Below are 17628 nucleotides of genomic sequence, written 5' to 3' on the forward strand. Positions count from 1 at the left end.
GAGAATGTTTCAGAAAATGAAAATTGTCAGGGAGAGTTGAATAATTTTATTGTTATTCTTGTAGAAATATAAGCCTTCATTTCATGGACAGATGAAGCACTTAATGCTAAGAACTTTTATGCAATTCTAGAAAGCTCTCTTTGATATAAAGGTGCTCAGAGTCTATGCATGATTGAAATTTAAAAAATGGGTAGACATAATGAAAGTAATGAACATATAGCCCCAGATGGAAATGTCTAAATGGATACAGGTTTGGATTAAGCAGGATTGTTCTATACCCCAAATTAAAACTCTGGCCTGGCTTGTGGAAAAATATCTATCTTTACTAAAGATTAAGCACATAAAATTCAATCAACCTAATTCCATATTTAGAAATTTGTGACATCTATTTAACAGGGAAATATTTTTTCAAATTATATGAAGGAATTCAAGAATTCAAAGGTAAGTTTATATATACACATACTTTTTGCTTATATCTATGCATTCAGCCCTACCTCTGAAATCCTGAATTCCCACCAGATCATTTGATTTCTATGTATGTATAACTTTTTTTTCCTCCAAAGCTTGCTCAACTTGGATCGGGGAAACCAACCATTCAAAAGTGACTCAAATAAAAGCTATATTGAAGAGTTTATAAATAGAAAACATCAGCTATATTGAAGAGTTCATAAATAGAAAACATCACTCACACCACTTGTAAGGACTAAGTAGAAGTTATAATATTACATTGCAAATTTGTGATAGAATTTTAAAATATTATTTGACAAATTAACATATTTTCCATTGTATTTTATCCAGTTTAAATGTGATTTTTTTTCCATCCTTAAAAAAAATAGCACCTTAAAAACTGGGTGATGAATCTGCCAAGTAGAGAGCACTTAAAAAGCTTTATTTTTAAACCCCTTACTATTACTTCATTGTGTAAGAGGTTAAATTATATGACCTTCAAAAAAAAAGTTTTATATGCATGCTGTTTCACAACACTGTCTTGGGGGAAATACCATAAGTAGAAATTCTAAGCATATTTATAATATTATGAATTTTACTAGTATGCTTAAAGAATGTAGCCTAAGGGGGCAGCGAGGTGAAAGTTAGGTGGATAGAAAACAAGCCCTGAAGTCAGAAGGACCTGAGGTCAAATATGGCTGCAGACATTTAACACTTCCTAGCTGTGTGACCCTGGGCAAGTCACTTAACCCCAATTGCCTCAGGGGGGAAAAAATGTTGCCTAAGCTTCATGTCATATTGAACATAAATTAATATTTGGATTTTTTTATATTCCTTCAGAAGTTCTGCCATGTAAGTGATCTTGAGACTGCTAAGCAAAACTATAACTAAAAAGTCTGGAAAATTTGATTGTAAGGGAAGCTGTAATAGAACATGTGTGATGGTCCTAATGATTACCAACTATTTACTGTACATGGGTGAGATATACCTGAGACAGAGCTCATGGGATGTGAGGATGAATAGAGAAGAAGACTGAGCTATATCCTGAGCTTATTAGGGAAATTTTAAAATGATCTAGAATTCCATACATGACAGTGACCAACAAGTAAGTAGAGTGAATTTTAAAGGAGGAAAAATTGTTGTAGAGTGATAATGGAAAAAGAGTTTGGCAAGGGGGAGCAAGGAGTTTGTCTCATCATCCCCCTGACTTTCTAAGTTAGATAGTATCAGCAAAGAGTAGCCAGCTTTGGAGAAAGTACCAAAAACTATGATATCTTAAGGAAAAATAAAATACATTTCTGTGAGCGCTAGAAGATAGAAAGAATATGAGAGAAATTGATCCAGATGAGATGATCATATATATTGTGATCTCTCACAAGAGATATGGGTCATCTCTTGCATATCCCTCATTTTTCCAAGTTAAGTAACTAAGGTCCAGTGATGTGAAATCATTGACTAGAAAGTCCATGATTGAATCAAAATTTGAACTCATACCCTCTAATTTGAAATTGTGATCTTTCTATTATGCCACAACAAAGAAGGGTATTCTGAAGTTGCAATAGAAAATAAAGAAGAGGAAGATAATGCTTAACAGAAGGTTAAGGCTAGTTTGGAGTGGGGAGTCAGGGAAAGGGAAGGGAAACTGGTTGCCAATATATTCTTTTATAAGCTGTTTTTCTTGTACTTTTTTCTCTTATACAAATAAATGCAAGGGGAAATTAAGGGTGGTAAAAGCACTACCAGCTAGAAGCTTGTAACAGTAATAATAATAATAAAAGTTTACGATGGTTAACTTTTATGTAAATAAAATAAAAAGTATATATATATATATATATATATATATATCTTACTATATGCTAGGTGTTTTAAAATTATTTTCTTAATATAGAAGATGTCAAACTAATGATGATGCCCAAGAAATATCTCTGTGTCTATCTCCATTAATTTCTTTCTCTCCCTCCCTCCTTCCCTCTCTCCTTTCCTCTTTCCTTCCCCCGCCTCTCTCTTCTCTCTCTCCATTTATTTTTCTACAACATAGTGATGTATTATCACTATGCAGTTGCTCACTTAAGCTAGTCAAATAGCAATAACATACTTAATAGATTTAATTGACTATTTTACATATTTTTCAAGTCATACTCACAGATTTATAAATTGGATTCACTTACTTGGGATCAGGTGGATTCTTTAGAATATATGTTCTTGAGCTATAGCTCACAAGCCCCGACTGGGACATTGATCCTTAAAAGTCAGGCAATTGACTTTATTAGTTCAAAGCAAAGGTATTTCCAATAAGATAAAATAATAAACATTATAGCCATGAGACATTCTTCTTGATAAAGCTGGGGCACAATGCCCCACAAATACAAAGTCATCAGTCTGAATAAAGGACAAATTTAGAGTGTCCTGGAAATAAAGCAAATATTTAGAAGTTATTTGGGGGCAAAGCAACTCCACTGTAATTAAAAGGGACCTCGTGTGTTTTCTCTTCTTAAAAGTGCTGCTACTCTGCTTTCCCTTTCCCTCCTCCACCACTGCAACATCTTTGCTAGCCAAAATTCTGAGCTGAATCTCCCCACAGTATTTCTTCCAGAAGTCAAGACCAGTTTTCTCCTGAATTAATATCTTTCTTTCCTGCTACTAGATCTCACAACTCCAAAGTTTACAATCCTCAAAGCTGTTTACTCCCCTAATTCTGTGTCTATCTTTCAATTAAATGAATTTCTCCAACCTGGTGATTATGTCTAATCCAAGAAAGCCTCTTCCCTCCTTCCCTCTCATCCTAACCCTGCCTTGTAAAAACAAAGGGATCTCATTCCACAAAGCAGTTTTTTGCCTCAACCCAAACTTTGGGTTCTCAAACATCTCTCAAATATGCCTCCTTCTCTCCTCTAATACTACCATCACTCTAATCCTGGCACTTTTCATTATATGTCTGGATTATTGCCAGCAGTTGTATCGGCCTGCCTCAAGATTTCCCCCACTCCAGTCTATTCTCCATCCAGTCTCTAACGTTATTTTCTTAAAATATAGGTCAAATTATGTCATTTTCCTTACCATTGTTAGCTGTAGGATTTATCAACTCATAGAGTAGTTGAACCACAAACAGTGATTTGTGTTCATGAAGAACTTCCCTTCAAATATCATCTGGGATGTGCCCTATTTTATGCAGTCTAGGATTGTATCATTAGATCTACTTTTTTTAACATTCACTATTAGATCTACTGTTTAACATTCAATGCCAGTTAAAATTCAAATATTCCTACAGGAGGAACAGTGGTAGTATTGTATCTTAAACATTTATATGCATATTAAAACCTAGTGTGAATGATGATTGTGAAATAGGAATATTGATATAGGGAATATACTAAGACTACTGTGGATACTTGAAGTATATGTATGTGGAGATGGGGTTGGGGAACAGAGAATTGGATCAGAATAGAAGCTTACTGAGGAGAAGAAATGAGAAAGACAAGTCAGAGAATGAAGCAGATAAATCCTATTTAGATCCTTCTTCTGTATGAAATATTGGAAAAATATTAAACTTGAAATGAAACAACAAAACCACCATGTTCAAGTTTTAGATTCAACACTGAGCTATCAGTTAGACCGTAGCTAACAATTCTGGCCTTCAGTTTGTTTGTTTGTTTGTTTTTTCCTATCAGAGTGGGAATGTTACAATGCTATTTAACATTTACTAGTTCTCCCAAAGCAGGACACGCTTTTAAATTTAATCTGTATCATTAACATATTCTCTTTCATTTTCTTAAGTCTAGACAATGAACAAAATAATAAATCAAGTTCCAATTAGAAGTGTTTGCTGCAAGGCATAAATTTAAGGGACACCTTTCTTGTCATTTTAATGCTTGGTTTACGAGATTTGAACTGCAGCTTATCGGTATAGAAAATATTTTATCTACTATATGTCTCAGTTAACATTATTATTATTTGGCATATTTAATAATCCTATGGAAAATAATTTACATTTTTGTGAATCTTTTATTTGTGAATTTATTGATTTTCAGAATATTGATTATTTTTCTTCCTCAACCGGTTGGCAACCACATATATATACATTATAGACAAATAGCTAATATTAAATTGTACTTCATATACATTATCTTCCTTGAGCACCACAACAGCCTTGTGAGGTAGAAAGCTATTACCCATATGGCAGATGAGAAAACTGAGGCTTAAAATGATTGATTTGTCAATAATCATATAGGAGCACAATTTGACCTCAAGTGACCATGACCCCAAATCCAATATTAGTTGTCAAGAGGATTTATTAGAGAGAAGTATGACCAGGTGACTATCTCCTTGGAGCTAGAAAGAGCAGGGGTCAAGTCGGGTCTTTGACACATAAAAGCTGTGTGACTATGAGAAAGTCATTTAACCTCTTAGTGCCCAGAGCATCCATAAATTATAGAATAGTTGTTTATTTGCTTTAGTAGGGAACAATTGCTTCTTTTCAGGAATTCTACCAATTTACATAAGCAGCTTTCATGTAATTTATAATATTTGGACTCAGGTTGCCTGGAGCATTGATAAGTTATATGACTTGTCCAGAATTCTTAGCCTGAGGTTCATGAACTTTTAAAGAAAAATATTATGATAACTATATTTCAGTATAATTGATTTCCTTTTGTAATCTCATATATTTTATTTTATGCATTTACAAACATCCTGAGAAAAAAATCCATAGACTTTAACAGTGCCAAGGGGATCCAGGACATACAAAAAAAACTAATAAGCCTTGACTAAGTCAATATTTGTCACTGGAAGTGTGAGTGTGAAAATGCCTTCTACTAATGCCAGTGGATACCTCTGCTGCAACTTTTAGTATAAAAGAATTGCCCAGACTCTTTGAGTACTGAAAGATACAGTGACTTGTTCAGAGTCATGATGTTAGTTTATGTTAGAATCTATGAACTTGTTTCCTGGATCTAAGTGGCTATGTGTACATGTTTGTGCAAATAGACATGCAAAAATGTACATGTGCACATTATTAAAAACCTAGTTTCGTGTTAAAAAAAAATGTCTTGAGGTAAAGAATCCACAATCTTTAGGAAGGAGGCTACTCCCATTCTTTCAGGCTATTAAAGACTTTTCCTTTCCACTCCCCTTTATTTCTTTTCCCTCCATCTAAATTATCCATTCTGTAATAACATAAGTCTTGTTCATATCTTCTGTTAGGAAGATTTCCTAAGGCTAGTAAAGTTAGTCTTGGTCTTTGATTAATTTATAGCCTTCTTAATTCTGCCTAAAGAGCAGCAGATGTCACTGTTGAATGAAAAGAGCTAGCTTGCTAATCCCATCCATTCTGATGGAAAGGTATCTATCTCTCTTGGGTCCAAGTTGCAGATAAAGAAAAAACAAACAAGCAAACAGACAAGAGCAACAACAACAACAAAAATCCTGAGTCAGTTTCATAAACCAGGCCTGGCACCTAAGGGCATGGGATGTTAGCCAACTCTGCAATTAACTGAACTCTTTTATTTGAAATGGAAGCATATTTTTTCAGAGTTTGCTCAGCATGGTGGCAACTCACTTGTGATATCAGGATAGTGAATTCCTGTGTGTGGAGTTTTGTTATTACCCCCCCCTCCCCCAATCCATACCTGAAGGTTTCACATTCCATCTGTTCAAACAGTACTCTTTAAATTGGCGTGACTGTGGTGCACATAAAAGCCACTTAGTATTAAGAGGTTGAATTGCAGCAGGGTAAGGTACACTTTAATTCAAGAGATTTACCTCCTGTGATGTTGACCTGACAAAATATCCTGATAAAGGGAGGTAGTGAGGGAAGGGAGAAGTAAGGAAGGGAGGAAGAAAGGAAGGATGGGAAGGAGAGAGGGAAAGGAAGAAAGGAGGGAGAAGGAAGAGCAAGACACATACACACAAACACACAGAGAGAATGAGAGAGAGAGACTAAGACAGAAATAGAGACACATACACAGACATAGGGAGAAACAGAGACAAATAGAAAGACATAGACAGACAGAGAGAAGCGGAAAGACAGACAGACAGCAGATACAGACACAGACACAGACACAGAGAGAGACAAAGTCAGAAACTGATCATATAGAAAGAGACTTAGAGAGGCAGAGATTCAGACAGAAACAGAACCTGAGACACAGAGACAGGAAGCAATAGACAAAGAAAGTGAGGGAGGAAGGTATCTGTGGAACTTAACAGATGGGGAGACAGCAAAATTTTAATGTGTGTGTATCTGTATGTATATACAGACAGACATAGACATAGGGAGAAACAGAGAAACAGAGACAAATAGAGAAAAAGAGACAGAGAGACACAGACAAAGACACAGAGAGAAGCAGAAAGACAGACAGATAGAGACACAGACACACAGAGAGGAAAAAGTCAGAAACTGACACAGACACAGAAAGAGACTCAGAGAGACAGATTCAGATAGAAACAGAACCTGAGACACAGAGACAGAAAGCAACAGACAAAGAAAGTGAGGGAGGAAGGTATCTGTGGAGCTTGACAGATGGGGAGACAGCAAAATTTTAACGTGTGTGTATTTGTGTGTTTAAGTCATGACAATACTTTCAATATGTTGTGGTCCTCTTTAAGAATGAAGACTAAACAAACAAAAATCAGACATGTATATTAGAGTATGTGTGTGAATAATAGTCCTTATTTTTATTAGACTGTTGAATTGTTATTCATTTCAAGATGCATTTAGTTTTAAAATTGTTTGTCTTGTTTTTAGGCAGATTTCCTCCACATGTTCTTCAGACTATCTAGGAGTCTTATCTGTTTCTTATTTCCTTAAATTGCTTAACTTTAACCTATTTTTTGACCTTATGAACACTGCTGGAGTAGGAGCCTTCTCCCAGGCACAGCACCTGAGGTCTAAATTCTCCAGCTGGTATAGTCTCATAACCATTTTCTAATCCATTTCCTATTCCTTGTCCCAGTCTCTTCTCTTTCTCTTTTTCTGGATATGGATCTTGTATCATTCTTTTAAAATATATTTAAAATATCTTTCATTCTTTTAAAATTATTTTGAATTTTGTTGCAAAGTTCCCTAGCATAGGAAAAACTAGTAAAAATAAAATGACATTTTAATCTTAATTTCATTGGAACAAATTGAAAAGCCCATATAGTACTTGCTGCCAATTTTGCTTAGTTATTATAGCTGTGAAGATTGATAAGATGTTATAATTTACAAAGCACTTTCGGTTCTTGAGAATTTTTATAATAAAAATGCTGAGCTCATTTCTATCACTACTTATCTCAAACTCTCTCTGCTTTTGTATACATAGAGGGAAAACTGTCTTCTGTGAACTAAACTAGCGCAGAGATTAAGTGAATCAGTTGTGTAAAAGAAGTGTTGGTTTTGTAGAGGCCAGCAGAATGATTTTTTGACTGGCAACTGAGCCTTCAGATTAATGACATAAAGCTATAAGAAAGAAATTTAAATCCTAGTCTATTTTGATTGAAAGGTGCAGTACCGATTTGCAAACTAGTAAGTATTTTTGAGAGTATATGGAGTTTTAAAAAATCTATCTAAGAACGATAGAAATAAAATTATTATTCCCTCTAAGTAAAATAACTCATTGGAATTAAATTTGATGTAATCCCTTTCCAAAGTTGACATTGATTGTCATCATCGATATTTCAGCGCAACCTTGTATCATAAAAATTTCTCTGTATAAGGGGGCATAATTTAATTCATTAAATCACCAAATCTTTATGTAATAATAGACTATTGCTATTAATTACCAGCTTAATATATCCTTAATCACTGAGCCAGTTGATTATTACAAGGGTACATGGAATTATGCTTCCCATTAAGACCCAAAGTGCTTTGAGAGAATGATGGCCAAATGGTCCAGGATTTAAGTTAAATTCTTGGTCAAAGGAAAACTTGCTATCACACAGAAACATCAGTAGGAGAAGCCTTAGGGTAAAAAGTAGGCAGTCATAAACCAAAGCTAGTATAACTCAAATTTACAAGCTGTGAAATGGCTAGAATTCCCTATAAGTGAGGTGGTCCAAAGGTCCATTGAAAAAGGTCCATAGAAGTCTAATGACCAAGTTAGGACTGAAAACTTACAGAAGAAGGAATGAAAGAATTTAGAAGTGGGCTGTGGAAATAACAAAAAGGTCTCGTATACTCTGTGGGACCCATCCTAGATCCTTTTTGATTTATTTTTTCATTCTCTGGCCAAGCCTTCTGTGCCTACACTGCCTCAAGGCAAGGACACCTGCATTTTTGCAAATAAGTTAAAAGTATTCTGTGTTAGAGTGAATGTCAGATATGTTTTTGTTTTTCATCTTTGGAGTTATTACAATCTAGCAGCAAACATATGGGATGTCAATGGCACAGCTTATTAAGGTATTCAAGGAGGAAATAATAAGAATGTGGAGCAGATGGTCCTTAGCTCTATAAATGCATAGATGAATACCAGGTAATAAGCCACTGTCTTGTCGCCTTGATGTGTATAAATGTATATTATATGAATAAGGCCATGCTTTGCAATGCCAGTGCAATGTCACTGAAAATTTCCTAGAGGTAAATATGATTATTCTTCCAGCTTATAGAGAATAGCAGTCAATGGATGCTCTCCTCCCTCAAACAATTTGGGAAAATACATCAGTTTCTCTTAGGTAAAAAGTCACTTTTATATAATATATCACTTGCCTTATATTCATAGATAGTATGCTAGGTTAATACTTCATTTAAATCCAACATGCATTAAGGGATTGCTGTGTGCTAGCCACTGTGGTACATTCTATGGACTTCAACAAGTCACTGGCCTCAAGGAACTTATATTTCACAAGCTACAAAGAACATGTATACAGAGAAGAAAATATACAATGCATATAATAAATATGCAATGCAATTTAGAAATTGAGGAATATTAATATCTAGGAGAATAAGAAAAAACTTTTCATGGATAGTAACTGTTTTTCTCTTTTCCTTCCTTCCTTCCTTCCATCCTTCCATCCTTCCTTCCCCCCTCCCTCCTTTCTTCCTTTCTTCCTTCCTTTTTTTTTTTTTGAGGTAATAGAATTAAGTGACTAGTCCATGGCATGTAAAGTCAAATTTGAATTCAGATTCTCTTGACTCCTGGACCAGTGCTCTATCTACTGCACCACCTATCTGTCTCTTGATGATAGTCCTTTAAAGGAGTCTTGATTGAAATCATAGTTTTCACGAAGTAGAGATGAGGAAAGAGACTAATTCAGGAGGTGAAGGGGGAGGGAAACCTGTATCAAGGCTTAGGTCAGAAGAAGGAACATTATATAGAAGGATGGGCAAGAAGATTAGTTTGTCTAAAATGAAAACTGTGCTTGTACATGTGTGCATATGTGTGTGTGTGTGTGTGTGTGTGTCTGTGTGTAAAATATATAAGTTGTCTGGAAAGATAGCTAGCTTATGAAAGACATTAAATCAATAAACCGAGGGAGCCATTGTAGCTTCCTGAACAGGAATATGGCACAATCAGACTTGTGCTTTAAGATACTCAATTTGATAACTGTGTAGGAGAGAGAAAAAAAAATGAAATGAATAAGGAAAAGAAAATGAGATTAGTTACCTGGGGTGATAGGGACTAGTGAACTACAGTAGAGACTGAATTTGGGAAGAAAATGAAAATTTGAAGGCAAATAATTTTCAAATGCACACATTGGTTCACATGTATTTCCTGGTCCAGAGAGGAGCAAGAATAATCTATATAATTAAAAAGAATGTAAAAATGTTAAGACTCATAGGATCATATATATTATATATACATACATATATATATATACACACATATATATATATATATATATTTAGCAGATATCATATATATGGGGAGAGAGAGAGAGAGAAAGAGAGAGAAAGAAAGAGAGAGAGAATCACAGGAATATTATAGTTCTTCAAGGAGGATCAAAAATGATGAGTTAATAGAATCTCAGGAAGGAAAAAGAGAAGATAATATATGGTTTGTCAGGCAATGCAATATAAGCAAGAAAAGTTACTTGGAAAAAAATATAAGGTAAAGAAATTGATAAAGTGGATTAGTGATAGGGTAAAATAGAGAAATAATTGTTTGGTTAAAGCTGAGGGAGAGGTAGGTCTGTGAAATTGTTATTGTGATTAAAGAAAATCAAATTGGATTTTCAAATTATTAAGAAGGTGCAAGTAGTAGTAAAATTATGAACTGATACTTAGGATTGAGCTGTAAAACATGCAAAAATAAATTTTAAAATTCCACAGGGCTTATCATCTCAATCAGGATGGAGATGAGGAGAAGTTATTCAATGACTTACATTGTTTGTGGGTATTTATATCTCGATTAGATTATATTTAAAATATTATTTATAAATATTAAAAAACTAAAATCAGAAATTAAAGAGTAAACAGTACTTTCAAGTAACAACCTATGTTGTGACTATGTGACTATGCTATAATAATGAGGGGGTGTTTTCAGAAAAACCTGGGAAGATTTATATGAACTGATAAAAAGTAAAATGAGCAGATACTAGGAAAAATTGTATATGGAAACAAAATTTTAACAATGACCAACTTTCGAAAATTGAAAAATAAAACACAATGATCTAAGACAATTGTGAAGGACCCATAGTTGAAAAAAAAATCCATCTCCAAAGAGAGAATTGATGACCTTTTAGTGAATGTTGAAGGATACTTTTTTTTTCATTTTATTTTTCTTGCTTTTTTCAATATGGCTAATATGGAAAAATACTACACATGACTTCATATCTTATCACACACATTGCTTGGATTCTCAATGGGTGGGGGATGAGCTGAAGGGAGGAACATTTGAAACTCAAAAGGTAAAAAAAAAAAAGTTATGTTAAAATGATATTAAACATTAAGTATAAATATTTTAAAATGTCAAACATTAAAACTACTGTTCATATTTAAATGAATAAATAAAATAGATTGATTTATTAAGCACTTGGTACATACCAGCTACTGTACTGTATACTAGGGAACACAAAAAAAAGCCAAATAATACCTCTCATACAGTCCCTGCTGTCAAGTAATTCACAAATATGTACAAAGAAAATGTATACTGAAAAAACAGAAGACAATTAAGAATTTTTTTGAGTAGAAGATGGGATTTTGATTGGGAGAGAGTGAATCTAAGGAAATCAAAAGATGAAATGAGGAGGGAGAGAATATAGTTAGAATAGTTAGGAAGCTTGTATTACTGAAACACAATATATAGTGGTGGTGGTAGAGGTGGTAAGGTTTAAGTAGAAACTAGCTTATAAAGGTTTATAAAAGTCAAGTAGGTTTGTTTATTTGATCCTGAAGGTAATGGGGAGCCAGCTAATGAAGTTCTATGAATGAGGCTTGATATAGTGAGAGTTGTGTTGTAGAAAGGTCACTTTATTAGCTAAAAGAGGGAGTATATATGGAGTTGGGATAGATTTGAAACAGAGAAAACAATTAGCAGACTATTGCAATAGTTCAGGTATGAGATGATAACCAGGACAGAGTCAAAAGAGTAAAGGAGGCATATATGAGGGTTATTACAAAAGTAGAATTGACAGACATTGGCAACAAATTGGATATCAGTTGGACAAGGATAATGAATTGAGTATGACACATAGGTAGCAAACCTGAAGGTCTGCGAGGATGATGGTATCCATAACAATAATAGGAAAGTTGAAAGAGAGGAAAATTTTAGGGGGAAGATAATGAGTTTAATTTTAGACATATTGAATTTAAAATGTCTATGGGACTATCCAGAGTTAGAGAATTTAAATGACTTTATCAAAGTCATATTGAATCAAGTAAAAACCAACCAACCAACAACTAAATAAATAAGTAAAAAAAAAAATTGCATCAAGTATTAGAAGTTGAATTGAACTCAGATTTTCATTCATCTTTGCACTTCTGCTTTGTCCTGATGTATATAATCATGTGATTGATAAAACAGTTAAAGATTATGATTTAATTTCCTTTTATGCTTAATTTAAGTTGTAGACTTTTTTTTTCCAAAGGGATTTAGAAATTTGGTTAATAAAATAATGTTAAAAGTGATTTTATATACACCGCATACATATACATACCTATATATATATAATTTTATATCTGTATATAGTCTGAAAACTGCATCTAGCCCATTCTTAGATAACTAATGACCTGCTATATTCTCCTACAGAAGTATTTTAAGTTTTTCTCACTTCTCAGCCAGTGTTTTTCAAAATATAGGAATCCCAGTTGTGTTTTAGTCACATAAAACCCAAAATACCATTAGTCAAATGTAGCAATAGCTACAAATGTTGACCTGATTTTTTTTTTTCTATATGGGGGATATTAAAATACCTTTCAGGTATAGATGCTAAAAGCAGAGGTAGGAAAGACTTAGCCACTAATGTGTGTGTGTGTGTATACATACATACACACACACACACACACACACACATATATATATATATATGTATGTATATACATATATATGTACACACACACACACACACACACACACACACACACACCTCATTCCCTGTTTTGGGATTCAGGGACAGCTAATCTTAGCAGCTGAGATTTGGTGTCACTTAAGGTACTACTATAAATACCTCTCTTCCCTGCCCCAATGAAACTAACAAAAGTTTAGAGATAGAGATAATTTTATCTGTAGCTGTATTGTAATCATTTGTTAATTTATTTGTGTGTGTGTGTGTGTGTATCTTGTGCTGCTCCAGTGATTTCAGTGATTTAGTGAATTCCCCAGATCAGCTAAGATCAGCATTTATTCTTCAATTTATAGTCTCAAATGGTTAATTGGGGTACTGAGGGATCAAGTGACTTAACCAGAGTCACACAGACAATACATATTAAAGGGAGAATGTGAATCCAGTGGTCTTATTTTTCACTACATTTTGTTAGTCATTACTTAAACATTATTAAACCTTTGTCTGGAGAGGGAGTGAATTATTTCTAAGACATTAAAGGTAGAATGTATTTGAAGTCAAGAATATTTTTCCACATTATAATTATTGAGGTAAAGCATATGTACCTAAGCATAACTGGTCAGAAGCATGATCTGAATGTTCACAGTGTCCAGAGAATGGCTGTATGAGGTTCTGTTGGTAAACATAAAATTGAGAATATGTCATCACTTAGTTATAACAATTCCAAAATAGAACTCATTATCTTTCCCCCTAAACCCATCCTTGTAGTTATTCATGATTGCAAACTTGTCATTTTGACTCTTTACTTTCACTTCAGAGCTGTGATCAGTTGCCCAATTTCTCTATCTGGCCCCTCTTTTATGCTCCCTACTCTATTCCATGATTCATAGATCTTCCAGAGTGATTTCCCCAGATGCTTTCTTGATCACATCACCTATCCTTCTTTCCCCTTCCACTCATGCCTCCATAACAAACTTACAGTTCTTCCCTGTACCTTCAAGAATCAATTCCAAATGCCTCTGTTTATATTTTAAATTCTTCACAATCTGATCCCTTCCTAAGTTTTTAGTTTTCTTATAAATTATTCCTATCTTTATACTGTGCTGCTCATCCAAAATGATCAACTTACTGGTTCTCACACATAACACTGACTCATCCATTTCCATGTCTCTTCACTGGTTGTCCTTATGCCTGCAATGTTTTGGCTCCTCATCTCTCACTACCTTCTTGTCATCTTATCATCTCTTGTCTTCTTGATCTATAACTTTCCACTGGATCTAGATGACTCCAGAAGAGAGAATGAGGATGGTGACTTTGCATAGTTCTCCCTCACTTAAATCACAGAGCATCCTAAGCTTATATTGGTCTGATCAGCCACAGTTAGACACATTGTAACTTGACTTTACTATAGTAATGCCATTTTGGTCCTCTTTGAGAATGAAGGATGAACAACCAATAATAAGTTTGTGTGTTTGTGAGTGTGAATACACACACACACACACACACACACACACACCCCAGTCGAACATCTTCCCTTCTAAAGTTACTTTGTATCTTTTCAGTATCTATCTTGTAGTTATCTAAAGATATACATGCTATTTACCAATGAGAATGCACACTTTGTAAGAGCAGGAACTGTTTGCTTTTTCTTTGTATCCACAGTGTTTGACAGAGGATTGGCACATAGTAAAGCCTTAATAAATGCTTGTTGATTATTTCATCAATTGATAATAGGAGTAATGAGAATAGGGACCAAAGAAGACCCAGTTCTAGCATTTATCTTGGTAGATTTCACAGTGAATGAATGGATCTATTGTTCCTTATTTCAATTCAACATGTGGGATTTTGGAAGTTATTTTCTGGCTATTTGGGTCTAAAGGAATCATACTGTATGCTAACGAGAAGCCTTCTAATTGCTTACACAACTTCATAAACTAGTTTTGAACTAATCAGTGAATATCAGTGTGTTCTCTGTCTGTCTTACCAGAAAGGACAAATACCCTCTAAGGACTAGACACTTCTTACTTCCCCTCCCTATAACATATACCTTAGTTGGGTTATAAAAAGTGAATGTATTAAAAAGATTTAAAAAATGATATTTAAAGCATTCTTTGATCTAACCAAGGCTTTTAATACTATTAATCATAAGGTCTTATGGAAAATTATGGCAAAATTTGATTGTCCAGAGAAGTTCATCTGCATTGGATGTCAGTTTCATGATAGCATGCTTACATAGGTTCTGGATAATGGACAATGTTCTTGTTCTTTTCTAGTTATCAGTGGAGTGAAGCTTCCTCCCGTGTGTGCTTCCTCCCGTGATTCTTAGTATGATGTTTTCAGTGATGTTGTTAAACACCTTCAACAAGAATGAAAAAAAAAAAAAACACATCAAAATCAACTACCTCATTGACAGAAAAACAAAGGCTACAAAAGGCTCCAATGGGAAAGTTGATCCATAATTTTTTCTTCACAAATGATTGTGTACTCAATGCAGTCTTTGAAGCTGAGATACAAGAGATTATGAATAGAATCTCTGTTTGTGTTAATTTTGGCCTAACTAGTAACACCAAGAAACAGTCTGTCAGCCAGAACCACAGCATCCCTATGTGAAATTACAAATTGAAAAATTTTGAATACTATGGATATGTTAACTTAACTTGGTAGTATACTTTTCAGGGATGTATACATAGATGATAAAGCTGTCACACACATTGCCATAGCTAGTTTAGTGTTTAGGAGACTCCAAAGAAAAGTGTGGAAGACAAAAGATATTAGAATGCCTACCAAAATGAAAATAGATAGAGCCATTATACTGACATTGTTGTATGCCTGTGAAACCAGGACAGTGTCATGCCAGGAAATAGAATCATTTCCATTTGTATCGTCTTAGGAAGATTCTGAAGATTACTTGGCAAAATAAGGTACTGGACACTGAGGTTCTTTCTTGAATGCCAGACATTCAGACTCTACTGCAGTGAGTACAGCTGGCCATGTTGTTCAAAGGCCAAAATTACATTTGCCAAAAAAGCTATTTTACAGAGAACTCACACAAGGCAAATGCTAACATGAAGGACAGAAGAAGCTATATAAGGACATTCTCAAGTTTTTGCAGAAGAATTTGGAACCGATTGTGAAACAGAGAGACATTGACACATGACTATCCAGCATGGCATGGCTACATCAAAGAAGGCACTGTACTCTATAAAGAAAGAATTGCAGTAGCTCAAAAACAGCATGAAATGTGCACAGTTAGAAACATTTCCATTCCAAATGCTTACATGGACTATTGTGCCCAAGTAGGAGTAGAGCCTTCTGAACTCATTGTTCTGATCAGGTCACAGTCAGACACTGTACCTTGATCCCACCATAGTAATGTCATTTTGGTCTCTTCAAGAATGAAGGACAACACACACATATGAATGTATATTCACATGTATATATGTATGTGTATATTATATAAATATTTAGGCAAGTATATAAATATATAGGCAATATACTTTCCAAGGATGTCCACACTGGTAATAATGTTGACACATACATTGCCAGAGATAACTCAGTGTTTGGGAGGATATGAAGGAAAGTGTGGGAGAGAAGGTATTAGACTGATTATAAAACTGAATGTCTATAGAGCTGTTGTGTTGATCTCATTATTGGGAACAGTATGCCAGTGCCATACTAAGAAACTGAATCACTTCCATTTGAATTGTCTTGGAAAGATTCAGAAGATCACCTAAGAGATAAGATATCAGACACTGAGGTCCTTCCTCACACTAAACTGCCAAGTGTTCTAGCTCTATTATAGAGAGTTCAACTCCATTGGTCTGGCCATTTTGTTTGAATGTCAAATATATACTTACCAAAAAGACTGCTTTATGGAGAATTCACACAGGGCAAATATTCATAAAGTCGTCAAAAAAAGCTATACAAAGACACTCTCAAGGTCTCTCTTAAGAACTCTAGAATTGATTGTGTAATATGGGAGACATCGGCACAGGACTGCCCCAGAATGGTGTGACCTCATCAGAGAAAATATTGTGCTCTATGAACAAAGCAAAATTGAATTTGATCAGGAAAGAGGCAAGATGTACAAATTTAGAAAAAGGCCATAGCAGATATTTATGGGGACTTTTTTTTTTTTTTTTTTTTTTTGGTCCAACCTGTTGCAGAGCATCCCAAGCTTATATTGGTCTGATCAGCCACAGTTAGACACATTGTAACTTGACTTTAACATAGTAATGCCATTTTGGTCCTTTATGAGAATGAAGGACAACAACCAATAAGTTTGTGTGTTTGTGAGTGTGAATACACACACACACACACACACACATATACATATGTACTTATAATGCTTTGCTCTCAAAGAATTTATAATTTAATGTTACTTATAATGTAAAATGAGGGATTTAGAATGGAATTTCCTCAAGGCCATTTCTGGGGCTTAGTCCTATGATCTTGAGGAGAAAAGACATAAACATTTACATTACAAATGATTATAATTACAAAGGAGAAGCAAAGATAAAACATCTGTTTGGGGATCTGAGAAGTCTTCATGGAGGAGATTGTCCCAGAATTAATCTTTGTGGGAAATGCAGAATTTCAACAAGTGAGAATAGGGGGGTGGAAATTCCAGATATGGAGATAAGAGAAAAGAGGATAAGAAGAAAAAATAAGATAACTTAGTTAGGTTGGAAGAGAGAGGATATGATGAGTAGTATGAGTTAGGCTAGAATATAGATTCCTCTATCTTTTGCATTACACTTTATGTAGTTCTTT

The 17628-nt window shown here is 34.4% G+C and overlaps 1 protein-coding gene across 1 annotated transcript in view; it reads left to right on the forward strand.

Moving 5' to 3' along the window:
- Positions 1-17628, forward strand: part of LOC127557076 (glypican-5-like) — a 646856-nt gene that overhangs the window by 341142 nt on the left and 288086 nt on the right. The gene's annotated exons all lie outside the window — the stretch shown is intronic.

This window comes from Antechinus flavipes, chromosome 3 (assembly GCF_016432865.1).
Source record: "Antechinus flavipes isolate AdamAnt ecotype Samford, QLD, Australia chromosome 3, AdamAnt_v2, whole genome shotgun sequence".
Taxonomy (NCBI): domain Eukaryota; kingdom Metazoa; phylum Chordata; class Mammalia; order Dasyuromorphia; family Dasyuridae; genus Antechinus; species Antechinus flavipes.